At 48.0% G+C, this 13764-nt stretch overlaps 1 protein-coding gene across 4 annotated transcripts in view; it reads right to left on the reverse strand.

Moving 5' to 3' along the window:
* The window catches only part of GGT1 (gamma-glutamyltransferase 1), a 57667-nt gene that overhangs the window by 22882 nt on the left and 21021 nt on the right, over positions 1-13764 (reverse strand). Inside the window, exons 2-3 of one of the 4 annotated variants that reach the window (XM_075770054.1) lie at positions 9953-10089; positions 2101-2157 (exon numbers count right to left, since the gene is read on the reverse strand). The exons of 1 other annotated variant lie outside the window; for it this stretch is intronic. The gene's annotated coding sequence lies outside the window, so the exon portion shown is untranslated. Of the gene's footprint in view, positions 1-793; positions 948-2100; positions 2158-9952; positions 10090-13764 lie in introns of those variants that run through there. 2 more of the 4 variants (XM_075770053.1, XM_075770059.1) reach the window with 2 other exon arrangements.

Consider the following 13764-nt stretch of genomic DNA (forward strand, 5'->3'; position numbering starts at 1 on the left):
CTGAAGAGGACTACTTACTAGCAGGACATTGATTAAGTAAGAATTTCTCATGTTTAGGACCCCAAGAAATCTGCCTTCCAGTGTTCATATAGCTCTGACCTCTCTGGTAGTTTTGAGAGTCTTTCCTCTGTCAAATTGCTAAAGCAGCAATTCTCTTATCAGCATGCCACGTCACTCATACAATATGCAAAACCAGGGTCAAATTGTGACTTAGTCTTATGACCTACACAGCAACCTTTCATAGACCTTTTCAACCCAATAAGGACTGAAGACCAATATCAAGTTGGGTGGTAGATAGGGTACCTTCAAAGGGTTGGATGGGCCGTGCAGAGGTGAAATATCTTGCCCAGTGACCTGATTGAGATCCCAGGTCACTTGACTCCCAGCTCCTTTCTCTGATCTCAGCCTGGTCAGAAAATCCAATTCCTTTTGAAACCATCAGTTCATGTACTAGTGATCCTACCAAGCCACAGTATTAAGTAGCTCCCCTAAGGCGTGAATCAGCAGTTCAGATTGCCTGGACAGAGACCCTGCTGCCTGTAACCTGGCCTTCATTAATTGAGAGAATCCAAAGTCAACACAGTAGATCAAGACCTGGCAATCCCTATAAGAGAGAAGCATTTGCTCTTCAAACCTGAGCCTGAAGGCTTGTGAAACAAGGTTACACTTTAATAAAGTATGATTAAAGAGCTGTAAAGGTATGTAACAATGGGAAAGAAACAACCCCTCTATTTCACACCCCAATCCAACCAAAATATGGAGATGATAAGATAAAATCATGCTGTTTACTTACTACTGTAAAAACTGTTCTCCCTTGGGGCAGTACACCTTCAGCTAGTGACACCAAAAGAAGGCGCTTCTGTCTTGCTCTCTTGCCCCTTATTCCTCAAGAGTTCCCAGAAGCAAAGATTTCAAAAGCAAGATACACAGAGCCGAATGGCAGCAAGACTTTATATATAGGAGTGGTGATAAAGGGAGGGTGATGTAATGAAGTCGTATCTTTGAGCAATAAAGGCATGCCACCCTTCCCCCTCCCTGTCCCTGAAGAATTGCTGGCTCACAGGTCAAGCTGAGAACAGAGTGGTCAGACACTTTCCATGCCGTACTTTCTCACGGTAAAGGGAACAGCACAGAGGGTGGAGGGCAAGGAAAGATCAGACTTGAGACAATACTTTGATGTTGGGTAGTCCCAGGAGTGAATCTGTGCTGGCAAAGTTGTTTCTTTCCTTTTCTTCATGCATTGAACAATACTCTGCCAGTTGCTGGTTTTGCCCATGGCACAAGCCCTGACAGTAAGGTGTTGTGGTTTAGCTCCAGCCAGCAACTAAGCACCACACAGCTGCTTGCTCACTCCTCCCTGGTGGGATTGGGAAGAGAATCAGAAGAGAGAAAGTGAGAAAACTCATGGGTTGAGATAAAGACAGTTTAATAAGTAGAGCAAAAGCTGCACACACAAGCAAAGCAAAACAAGGAATTCATTCACCACTTCCCATCAGCGGGCAGGTATTCAGCCATCTCCAGGAAAGAAGGGCCATCACGTGTAATGTTTACTTGGGAAGAAAAACGCCATCACTCCAAACGCCACTGCTCCCCCTCCCTGTCCTTCCTCTTCTCCAAGCCCCATATAAGCTGAGTATGACATCATATGGTACAGAATATCCCTTTGGTCAGTTGGGGTCAGCCGTCCTGGCTGTGTCCCCTCGCAACTTCTTGTGCACCCCCAGCTACTCACTGGTTGGGCGGAATGAGAAGCAGAAAAGGCCTTGACTCTGTGTAAGTACTGCTCAGCAACAACAAAAACATGTCTATATAGCAAAAACTTCTCTATATTATCAACACTGTTTCCAGCACAAATCCAAAACATAGCCCCATACTAGCTATGAAGAAAATTATCTCAGGTGAAACCAGGATACAAGGACACCCTCTGCATTACAGCACTGTTGCCCCCATACCCACCCTGTCAGGGAAAAATCCCATGCCTGCACTCTTCGAAGTTAGCTGATGCTGGAGCACTGCCCAGCTCCATGGCCACAGGGGCTGGGAGCTCTGTGGAAGAGAAGGAACGTGCATCCCATAAAAGGTGGTGTCCTGGACACTGACCTGGGAAGCTCTTGAGAGGCACATCCTGCCCTTCTCCATCAGAGGAAGTCTTGTAGCCTGTGAATGGAGAGGAAATCTCTCAAGGATGTACCATGCATCTCCAAAGGGAAAATAATTCATTTTCAACTTCCTTCACTACAGTTTTGTTGATCTTTCACTGAAGGGCTTGTTTGACCATGAAAAGTCATGTCATGCATTAGACAAGGTTTGACTGACTCAGAGCTTATAAATTATTGGTTGAGTATCTCTAGAATAGCTGTATAAAGGACATGCCAAGTCTAACAGAGGATGTGCAAGGCACATCCAGGCAACTGGAAAAGGCACGAGCCACCCCAGACTTTCAGAATTCATGGAGTTATTGTCACCTACCAGCAACGGCACCAAGATCTGCAGGATCATGCAACAGCAGCCAAATAAATGACACCAGCTCATAGAATTGAAATCCATCACTGACAGGAACCTCCATGGTTAGTTCTTATGTTTGGCTGGGGAAGGGAGATGTGGGAATGATTCTTGCAAGCAGAGTTGCTTGTGCAATGCATACAACTGGACTAGAGAACAATCTTACTTTTCCCCCTTCCCATGTTATTTTTCAGCCAGAGATTTCCCATCCTGTTCATGTAACACTGTGCCAACCTAAGTAAGGGAACTATTTAAAACACTGTAAGAAGTGTTCAAGGAGTGTTATTGTACACCAAATCATGGTCCAAATCTCATTTACACTGAGGAGTGGGCCTGTTTTGATAGTGTCAAGGGACTCAAAAGCAGATATACATTTGAGTTAGATCCCCTTCTAAGTGCTAGGAAGGCTGCATAAGAGATTTTTTTTCAGATCTAGGACAGACTAGATTTCTCTTATATATGTAAGATTTGCTCGCTATATTTGCACTCCCCTGCAAATTACATAAACATTATCTCAGTAAACTACTCCCTCTTGTTCTGTTGCTTTGGTCAGGGCCTGGCTTTGGAGCTGTTGGGATCAAACCAGAAACAATTAACATTGAATTGTTCTGATATCCTTATCCAAAGGAGAAATCTGCACCCCTGGCAGGCTTTTTTGAGTAGGACCACAACTGCAGCAGACCCCATCCATCCCATGGAAAGCTCCCCATTTGCTCAAGGTGCAGCATGTCTTTTACAGGATAGTTTGGAGAAAGCCTAAATGTGCTAGGTGGGTAGCAGAGAGAGCTCTAACCAAATTGTAAGCACAAAGACGAAGAACGAAGTCATGTAAGTCCCTTTCCCTATTTTTCCACTCATACTCATGGTAAGATACTAAGACACACAGGGGAGACTGTGTAAAGCTGCCCACCAAATAACAGCCTCCAGTACTTGCCGCACCTACAGGAAGATCCCCAAACTCCATAACCTGTCCAGATTGCCAAATTCTTATCATCATCATCACAAATATTTTTACTACCTAACAGCATTTTTAAGCTACTATCAGGGCCAGGGAGCCTTACAGGCCAACATGACAAAAAGCATTCATATCCCCACTTCAGAAATAGGGCAACAGAGACAATCTTGCTCAGGGCTTCAGAGCAAGTCAGTGCCCAGGCTGGAATAAGGAATCTTCCCCCTAGATTCCTTTAAGCATGTTGCTAGACATCACCTCTCTTCTCTGTCATGTGTCTGATATTTACAGTAAATCCAGACGCAGTTGGAAGTGACAAGTGCAGAGGCTGACAATGATCTAACTGCACAGTGCCTGGAGCTCCGTGGGCTGTTGTTTTCGCTGTTTCTCATGGCTTTGGCGTCTCCCCCACTGTAAACAGGAAATGAATAAAACATGAAGGTAGCTCCATCTCCTTGTGAAAAATGACAGATTAGATTGCAGCAGAGGAGCTGGGGAGAAGTTCAAAGTGTTTGCCACTTAATGGAAAACTTGCAGATGATGACAGAAAGTTGTTGGGTGAGTAATTGCTGTTAAAGCCTAACAAAAGCAAGAGGGCCCTAAAACCAGAGGAACAAGGACTTCCCAGGGAGATCCAAGGTCCACAGACCTCCATGATTCTTTTTTCTGTTTACTAAGAATCAGTGGGACTCGGAGACATAAGCTCAGAAGATATTCCTGGACACGAACAAACACTGACTTGGGGATCTGCCCCACAGAGATCTGTGTGTGCAGCCTCATCTCAGGGGAGTCACGCTTCTCAGGAAGCCCCACATCTTCTTGTCCCTTTTCTCAGCAGTTTTTGCTGCAGGATCAGTTCTACTGCTCTCAGAGCCAACAAATGAAACTCTCAGCGTAAAATTCAACACATCCTGGTAAGCCAGAATCAGTCTTGAGTTACCTCAGTACGGCAAATTTTCAATGGGACCACTTAGCAGCTCCTGCACCATAGCAGGGTCAAGGCTGCAGCCTCTCAGGGAGGCATGGGGCAAAGCAGCAGAAGCAAGAAGCAGTGCAGCCATCCCCAGATCTGTTATCCCCACTTGTCAACCTGCATCCCCAGGCCTGTTGATGCCTGCCTCCACCACTGCACACTGCAGGGCCACTCAGCTGACACGGTGGTGGGCATCAACCCATCTCCAAGGGTGCTGCAGGAGTAAAGAGCTGCTGATGGCTGTTCAGGTGCTGTGTGGGAAGAATTTTCACTGGGTCACTCAGAAGGCTTTATCTAAAGTGTTAATGTGCACTGAGTGTGCAGGGACTACGTACTTCCTGGCTACACCTCCACCAGTCCCCAGAGGGCAAACCCATCTCTGGGATGAACACCCAGGAACAAGAGTTGCATGGGCTGGGGAACTCTGATTTACACCAGGACCCTTTTCCCTGCTGTGGGCAGGTGAGGAGGGTGCTCAGCAGCAGTACAGATAATTCATATAGCACTATACGGGAAGGTCACATACTGTGCCAAACAGCTCATGCTGTAAGTGAGAATCTGGACTTATATCTGTTTTATTCCAATGGCTTTCAGCACCTCACACAGTTTGCTCCCCAAAATGACAGCCTTGGGAAATAAATGGATTTTCCTTTCTAAAGACATCTAAAGCTCCCTGCAGCTCCAAGTACTCCCCTAGTCCTTCAGGCTCACACTTAGTGCAGTTAATCTCTGTGTGGCCATCTGCAACCCAACAGTTTTGACCTTAAAAGAGAAATGCACAGTACAGATTTAATCTTGGCAAAAACATCCTTGAGCCACAACCCATATGTGGGATGAACACTATCATAACACGGGGCAGGCTCCTGTCACAGCCCATGCTTCAGCAAAGCAGTCACATATGTTCATCTTCCACCGGCCCAAGGGTATACACTGAAATCACTGGATGATTCGGTGCTTCCCCAGGATGATGGTCACAAAGCTCATACAAAAGACGACCACAGAGACAGGAGCCCATCTTGAATGGCCTCTGCATCTGAGTGCAGAAACCTGGCAGGTTTGATGCTCACAACATCTCCTCCTCTGGGCAGAGGATAACATAAGACTGTGGAAGGGATAAGTACTCAAACACCAATAGGTCTCCTGTCCCAAGAGAGACAACCTGCTACCAGGAGAACATGACTCACATCTCAGTACATGTCCCAAAGCCCTAGCTGGAAGAAAAGAGTCCCCGTCTGGTTTAATCTGGCCACCTGCCCAGCCTTCTTTAGGCTTGTTTATTTTGGTGCTGCAAAGGGCACCAGAGATGGCCATTGCTTTTGAGATATCACAATCACAGGCCTCTGTCTGCCTCAAAGCACTTGCAACCTATCTTGGAAATTGTGAGTGGGCCAGCTGGGCTGGAGGCAGAGACTGTACCAGCACGGCTCCTGGGAATACCCACTTGCCATGGCTTTGGGGGAAGCACACAAATGCACAGCACTGCACAGCGACTGAGCCTGCACATGAGCTCAGCCCCATCAGCTCTTCCCCTCCATCCCACATGGATGGGAGGCTCTGCTTTTGCTCCACAGCCTCTGTGCTGGGATGGGGCAGATATTGGATGTTTTCCCATCTGCTAGGCCCACACCTGCTGCCATTTCCACTGCCAGTGGGAATCGCAGATCCCTTTACCACTTTCCAACCTGATCTCTGAGGAAGGCTTTGTTCGTTTTCCCAATGTACCAAGGCTGCTATTAGCTGGCAGAGCAGGCAGCAGGGCAGTCACACCTGCATGGCACAGCACAAAGGGGTATGAGTGAGCAAGCTGCTTTTAACCCCGTCATCAACCTGGGGCCCCTGACCACTGTTCCCAGGCAGGGAGAAATGGCAACAGATGGGAAATGACAGGCATTTCTCTGGCTCTGCACTCTCAAGATCAGGGTGTCTCCCACAGGTCGAGAGGAGGGGTACTACAAACATAGGCACCTCCTAAATTACGAGAGCTGCAGCAGGCAGTGCCATCAGGCACAAATGGACGTTTGCAGAGGGGGCAAGTGGCCTCCCTGGAGAAAGTCCCTCACCTTCCCCTGCAGAGGCAACTGGCTTCCCACAAGCTGGGGCAACATTCCCACTCTCCTCCCTCCCCCAGATGTCAGGCACACATCCCCAACTCCAGCCATCTGATGTCTGGGGAGATGGTATAACCACTTTCTGATAGCTGTTGTGCCTCCCTTTCCCCCCTTGTGCCCTGCACAGTTGCCTCGCAGCACTGGGGAAGAGGGACAATTTGCTGGTGAGGTCAGCCCTGGTGTGTAATGGGGGCTGGGGGAAAAACAAACCTTGAGGACTCAACGGGGCTGCTCCTACATGAGAGCTCCCATGGCCAGAAATCAACTTTGAACTCCAGTGGGGCAGGGCAAGCCTGTGCAGAGACAAAAGACTATATAAAAAAAACTACCTTTTTTTTTTCCCCCCCGAGAGCAGGAAGGAGCAGGGGAGAGAGGCAGAGTCCAGGGCTTGGCCCAGCTTTTCAGATCTGAGGCTACCAGAAACTCTGGCTGCTCTTGAAAGGGCTTCCTGCCTGCCCCCACGCTGCCCCGGCTGCCTCGCTGGTCTTGGCCACAGAGATCCCACCAGCCTCGAGGAAATTTGGGCTTATGGGAGAAAGCACAGAAACACAATGGTGACAGGAATGAAAAGCAACAGGGAAGACAACACCCAGGAGACTCATCCTTATCAAGGAAAAACATTATATCAAAGGGGAGCTGTGAAGACTGGGAAGAGCCTTTTGTAAAACCCACAATTGAACCAAATCCTGCAGTTTTTACATGTTGGTCCCCCAGGAACCCCATCATGAAGACTGCACCAAATGGGGACCCCTGTGCCAGGTCAGGCAACGTGCCAGACATGCTGCACATACAGCAGTAACGTACCCACTGAACAGTCGCTGTTTGCCCTCTGTTTGTGCTTTTTAATTACAGTTTTTGTTTGCAAAGCATCTTTTATAGAAAAGACAAATTGCATTACTCTCAGCTTATTAAAATCACACTCAGAGTTTCTCAACTGCTAATTACACCCAGGCAGCAGTGTCGCTGTAATTAAAGCTGGGACACACGTTTGGGGAGTCGGAAGCCCAGCTGTCGCAGAGCTCTAACCAGACAGGCCAGTCTGAGCCAGGCTCAGTCAATGCAATGAACTCAGTCCTGCCCAGGCCTCGACCCCCTGTGATACCCAGGCACAGCCACTGCCATGCCACGATGGAAGCTGATGCACAATAAGGCCAAGCACCTCCTCAGCACAGGGGAACAAGTCCCCTGCACCAAATCTCCCCAGGTTACAGCTGGGCACCCACATTAACTGTGCTGCAGGGGCTGGGTGAAGGGAAACACATAGCCTTGGGGTTACAGCACTGAGGCTTAGGGAGGGAAAGGGGCTTTACTCGCATTGCTGCTGCTAAATGCTTACAATAAATCACATTCCCTGTCTAAGCCTCCATTTCCTTGCACATAAGACAGAGATTTTGGGCTTCCCTGTTAATTAAGGGGCTCTGGGGACAAACCACAGAAAGGACTCTTGCTGGCACCCATTGCACACGAACACTTTAAAGCTTGTGTAGACTGTGGCACACCAACAGACTTGGGAGTGAATTACACAGGGAGAGGTGTGAAGCCCTAGAGACTATGAGTCCCAAAGACCTGAGAGGCAGCAATAAAGGAGCTTACAGACCTGTGAGAAGCTGGGAGCTCGCTGGAGAACAAACCCTGCCTCTGCACCGCCGGGTCTCAGGCAAAGAGCGACTACAGGTGTGCAAACAGCCGTGCAGGCAGCACAGCAAAGCACCTGCCCTGAGCTCAGGGCCTCAGAAATAGAGCTCTCCAGAGCACAGCTGGGGCCAATGAAGCTTCCTTTGGGCAAGTGGGGACTTGACACCAGCACTGGCCTCCCAGTGCTGAGGGGATGCTTTGGAGAATACCACCTCCAGGAAGATGGAGCGCTAATTAGGGAAAGCAGATAAACACTGCATCTGTTTCAAGATGAGTTTCCTTCCCACTGAAATCCTCACAGTTTCAGTGCTCAGCAGGATGCAAACACATCCTTAAATGGCTTCCTGGAGCCCCAGTTTCAAAGATCAGTCCCTTCAAAAGCAATAACATGCCAAGATCAATAGCAGCCCCAGGAGAGCTCTGAGCATGCCAGCTCCAAAACCTCTGAGCTATCACTATAGCCAGTTACCTATCAGATGTTAAGGGGCAATTCTGCCTTTTCACATTTGAAAAGGCTACTGAGACTGCCTAAGCAATCAGGCTTACTTAAGTACCAAGAAAAAAATGAGTAGGAAAATTTAAATTTCAGAAACAGCATGACATGCCTGTGCAATATATCCTGGAGAGACAAACCTACAGTTTCACAGGGAGCAAACCAGCAGCTACAGTTCACAGGCAAAGAGGAGCAGAGCTCACAGACTCCTGAATGTGATCCTGAGAACAAGAATATGTTCATCTGCTCCTTGAACAATTTTACTACTAAGTCCCTGAAGTTGCTAATAAGAAGTTCTGGGAAGCAGATATCAGACAATAATTTTAAATCCAATACAAGTTACAAGCAAAGAACAAATGTTCAAAACTCCATGCGGAAAAAGCTGAGTGGGGTGCCCTATGGATGCTAGAGGCAGCATGTTCAATATATTTACTTGTGGCCCAGTAATGAAATGGCAGAAGATAACATATGGAGCTAGCTAGCAAAGGACATCAGGAAAATTTCAAAGAGCTTGTGGAAAACTTGGAAACATCTGTGAAAAAGGGCAAGTAAGAGCAGATGAAATTCAATATAGAGAAATATGTAATGCCTGGCTGTGATAAACCAATATGAAAGATAGATATATATTGATGGATTTGAGTTAGCAGCACTTTTCACCACCATTAAATCTCTTGTACAGATTTGTGAAAAAAATGCAGCAAGAAAGAAGCAAGAATTTGTTAGCTCCTGATTCATCCCCTCTTATTTAGAGCTTATAAATGAAACTGGGTCTGTAAAGAGGAAAAGTATTCCTTTGAAAAGGATAAAGAGGACAGAGGCAGAGTTAAGAATCAAAGCTGGCAAATCAAGCTACAGCTATAGAAGCTTTTGGAAAAATAACTTAGTACAAGGAACTTACCTAAGAAACGGTGTAACAAAGATTATGCCAAACAACCTATACTTACATTGAAAAAAAAAAAAGTGTTTTATAGTTTAGGGCATTCAATTAAGTAAAGCTAACTGTAGCTCCCCTTGGAATAGCATTGAAATCTACCCAAATAGGAGAATTCCAGTCAGAGGTCAGTATTTTCATCCCTTAAAACACGTGTGCAGCATCAGAGCCTGCCACGGGAATGCAATGCCTGAAAAGCAAAGGCAGGATTCCCGAGAGCTTCAAAAGCCTCCCTCTCCCTACCTGGAGCCTCTGGCAGCGTAATATCACCCAGCCTCATCTCACCTCCAGCCTCCGAACAAAGTCACTCTCCCTGCTCCATCTGCTCCATAGACACACCTGCGCGCTGCGATCCTACCTGGAGCTCAGTGGGATTTTCCATGCAGGCGGTGCGGCATCTCAGGGATCCTCCCAGCACATCCCTGCCTGGCCCAGGGCTTGGCGCCTGGCCCAGGGAAAGGAAAGCCCCTTCTCCAGAGCAGCCGGGCTGTTCCCCTGTGGGTGAGAGGCTGGGTCAGTCCCAGTTCTTGTACTGGGCACTAGATGGCACAGATGGGAGGAAATTCATAGGTAGCCAGCCTGCGATCTGTGGCGCTTCCGACGAGGGGGTCTGCCAGTTGTCCAAAGGAGGCAGCTGCCACGGGGGATGTGTTGCCAGCAGCAGCATCCCACGGGGGTATCCCCTCCATGGGGTGCCCCCTTTGCTGCTGCCCTGCTGCATCCCCTCAGCATCCCATCCTGTCCTGTCCAGCCAAAGGGTCACCTGTGCTGCACCAAAGCTGTGGCGTGTGACCATGCCCCTGCCTCATGGACATGACCTGCTATTCCTCACCAAGCACAAGCACACAGCCTCAGCCATGCCAACACCTTGTTCGTGGAACAGCCCTATATTTAGCTAACACCAGGGAGTGCGGGGTAGAGATGCCAAGGACCAGGTGCCCCATCAGCAGTCCCTCTGGGTTCAGAGTAGGTCTGGGGAACAGCACCTCGGCATGTTTCTTTTGCCCTGTGGGATGATGGTGCAAAGGACAGAGGCATTTGGTAGCTGCTCTTAAAAGCATTTTTCACAAGGTAGCTCCTCTAAAGCAGCTACCTTTTCCCTTTGGTTTTCTTCCTTTTCAGCACTGCTGATTGCAATCACTGAGGCAGGACCTGCGCCCCGGAGCCTTTCCAACCTCATCTTCCTCAATTTCTTTAAGGCGTGGATGAAATTCCTTACAAGTGAACTGTGTGGACTGACGCGATGAGGCAAACATGGGCTAAGCCGCGCAAAATTGCTGTGGTAAGCACAGAAAAGGCCAAAGCATTTTTTATGGTGAGAAAAAAGGTAGGGGAAGGTAGAAGGTTGTATGTTGGCCTCTGCTGTTCTGACATGAGAAATTCAGTTTACTTCAAAGGTTAACACAGTTAGTGCATCTGGTGAAGATCATAGACTCTGACAGCCTGTCTGGAAAGGCTCCATCTGTGGCACTGCATGAGGGACAGTGGGTGCAGGACAGCACTAAGGCGAGCAGTAAGCTTTGTGCACAAGGCAGAAGTGGCGCACATGGGTGTTATCCAAACCAAACCTGAACCTGGCAAAGCCCAAAAGAGCTTTTGTGCTGAGCAGCTCAGTGGTGCCAGGTATTAATGACATGGACAAGACTCCTAGGAAAAGCCTGTTTGCTGAAGGGAGCAGCACTGGACAGACTACGCTGCAGCCTCCTGGAAAAATGAAGGCGGGCAGCACTACCCTGTCCTGTCTGTCTGCTCATGGCACCGCTCTGCAGACTGAAGTGGTCTAGGGATCATCTAAGTTCAAACCCCACAGGGTGAATCCCTCAGGGTTTCTTAGGTGAGAGACAAAAATAAATCGGCTGCCAGCAGTGTAAGATCCAAATTCATCAATGGTGTAAACAGGGCAGCAGGTCAATTTGGCTCTGATCTTTCAAAGGCTGGAGTGGGTGACACTAGTGACCAGGGCACAAGTGGAGGGAGACTCATGCTAGTTCGAGGGGGCAGCTCCAGTCCAGCGTCCAGAGGCTGACCAAGCAGTACAGAACAGCCAGAGAAGCCCCTTCAACATTGGGCTTTCACCAACAGAATTAGAAACCTGCTTCTGATCACCCATCTAAGTCTAAATGCTAGGTCACTGGAGTATAACAATCTGGCTCTGAAAGCTTCCTAGGCAGAGGAGGAAATACTTCAGAGACGGCTTTTATGTTCCAATTGCCACTTCAAGCCCTGCTTCTTGTACTTGTCTACTACTCTTTAAGTACTCGGGTGTTTTTAGCTGAGAGATGTCTATCTTTGGATATAGATGGAGAAAAACTAGTCAAGCTGGAAAGAAATAAAAACAGCTGGTTGCTTTTCCAGGCCTGCCATGAACTGTAAACAAGTTTTTAAAAGTTTTTTTAAAAGTGCTGAGATCTTTGGAGAACATGAAAATCTTAGTGATGTCATCCTCCTCAGCAGGAGGACATCTTATGTGTCATCCTGATGGTTGGAGTCACTTCACTCTGCCAGAGCTAGTGATGGTGAGAGCATTGAGTTTCCCATGCAGACACCACTCAAACCTGCTGCCAGCATTTTTGTGTGAAAATCTGTGCCTGCTCAGATCAGACCTCCACAGTCTGGCTGTCTGGCCTCCAGCACGTGGTCCACTTACTCCCCTGGAGGCCTGTGGTTGCTCTCAGCAGTTTAGCACTGCTGCTAAGATGCTTAGAGCCAATATAATCTGCACACTTAGCGGTTTCAAACTCCAAAAGAAGTTTAGCAGCACCAGGTGCTGCCTTCAGCCTCTCCTGTATGGCCTTAAGATGGTTTAATTCTTTTATGAAACTGTAACTCCAGCCCATAGCCTTAAATTGTGGAGGTCCCTTCTAAGCCAGGTTTTCTAAAAGTTCTTTAGAAATATTTTTATGAGATACTCAAAAAAAAAGGGATCCCAGAGGGACATATTAAAAGATCAGATGTTTCTGCCTCTTAAAGGCTGGAAACCTCACAGCAAGGCGCATTTTAACTCCTTGCAGGGCCTTCCTCCACTCTGTCTCCTGTCTTAGATCAGCTTCTCAAATGGTCTAATGTATGGTAATGCCTGGAGAGTCCCAGGGCCTTCCCCTGCATCAGCCTTGTGAAAGCATCAGCAGGCAAGCAGCCACCACTGTGCCGCAAAGGCAGGTGGCTGAAGACCAAAGCAGCCCCTGGGACCACAGACTGCCCTGGAGGTGCCACTTCCTGGCGTTTGCTTCATTAACTGCATTTGTTCTGCCTTTTTTTTTTTTTTTTTTTTTTTACTTTCCTGCCCCCCTTTTACAGGCTGATCAAAAGCAGAAGGTGTTAGAAAGGGGACCTTGTGCTGTTGCCTTGAAAGGCCTCCTGCCAGTCCCAGGGACTCTCTCTTCCCTTCTTGTAAGGCTTCCTGAGGGTCTTGTGGGTCTGCCAGGGGAAAGCATAGAGCTAGGGAGGACAGAAAAGGCATCTGGAAAGCATGCACAGCAATAGAGAAGTGAAGAAGTTGGAGGGAAACAGCAGGGAAGTGTGAGCCTGGGGCAGAACATGGGAAGAGTCAGGGCTTCCCACCACCTCCCTTGAAAGCCCAGACAGAACTGGAAGAGATACCCCACACTGGAGGTGTGTGATACACTCCCTGAGTGGGACAGGACAGGAAGGGTAAGGCCTTAGTGCAGACCATGGCTAGCCCTAGTGCTTCCAGAGCAGTGACAGGTGTCTCTGGTGGTGCTTTCAGAGCTGCTTGCTCTGCCTTTCTGCCAGGCGCTACAGCCACTGCAGCAGTTCAGTGTGTCCAAACCTCACAGTATCCAGCTTCACAGTCCAGTTTAATCAAGATAAAATTCATCTAGATGAAATGGGTGCAGCATGCTCCCAGAATGGAGGTAACAGAAATCCTCCATGTACCTCAGATACCTAATTAATTCATCATGAAAGCAGTGGAAGCTAAGAATTCTCCTGTGCTAGGAAGTCAAGTTAATGCCATGCGTCACTGGAGCAGACTGGTGACCTTCCCTGTGCTTGCAGCAATGTCATCCAATTTATCTGTGACCACAGGATCACAAGTTGTTAAGATTCTCTATGCAGGCAATATACGGGCCAACAAATCCCCTTTTATGGGCCCTACTAGAACTTGATTAATTTATCCAATAATGAGCAGACCATTGTCCATAATTACTT

Source organism: Balearica regulorum, chromosome 17 (assembly GCF_011004875.1).
Source record: "Balearica regulorum gibbericeps isolate bBalReg1 chromosome 17, bBalReg1.pri, whole genome shotgun sequence".
Lineage (NCBI taxonomy): Eukaryota > Metazoa > Chordata > Aves > Gruiformes > Gruidae > Balearica > Balearica regulorum.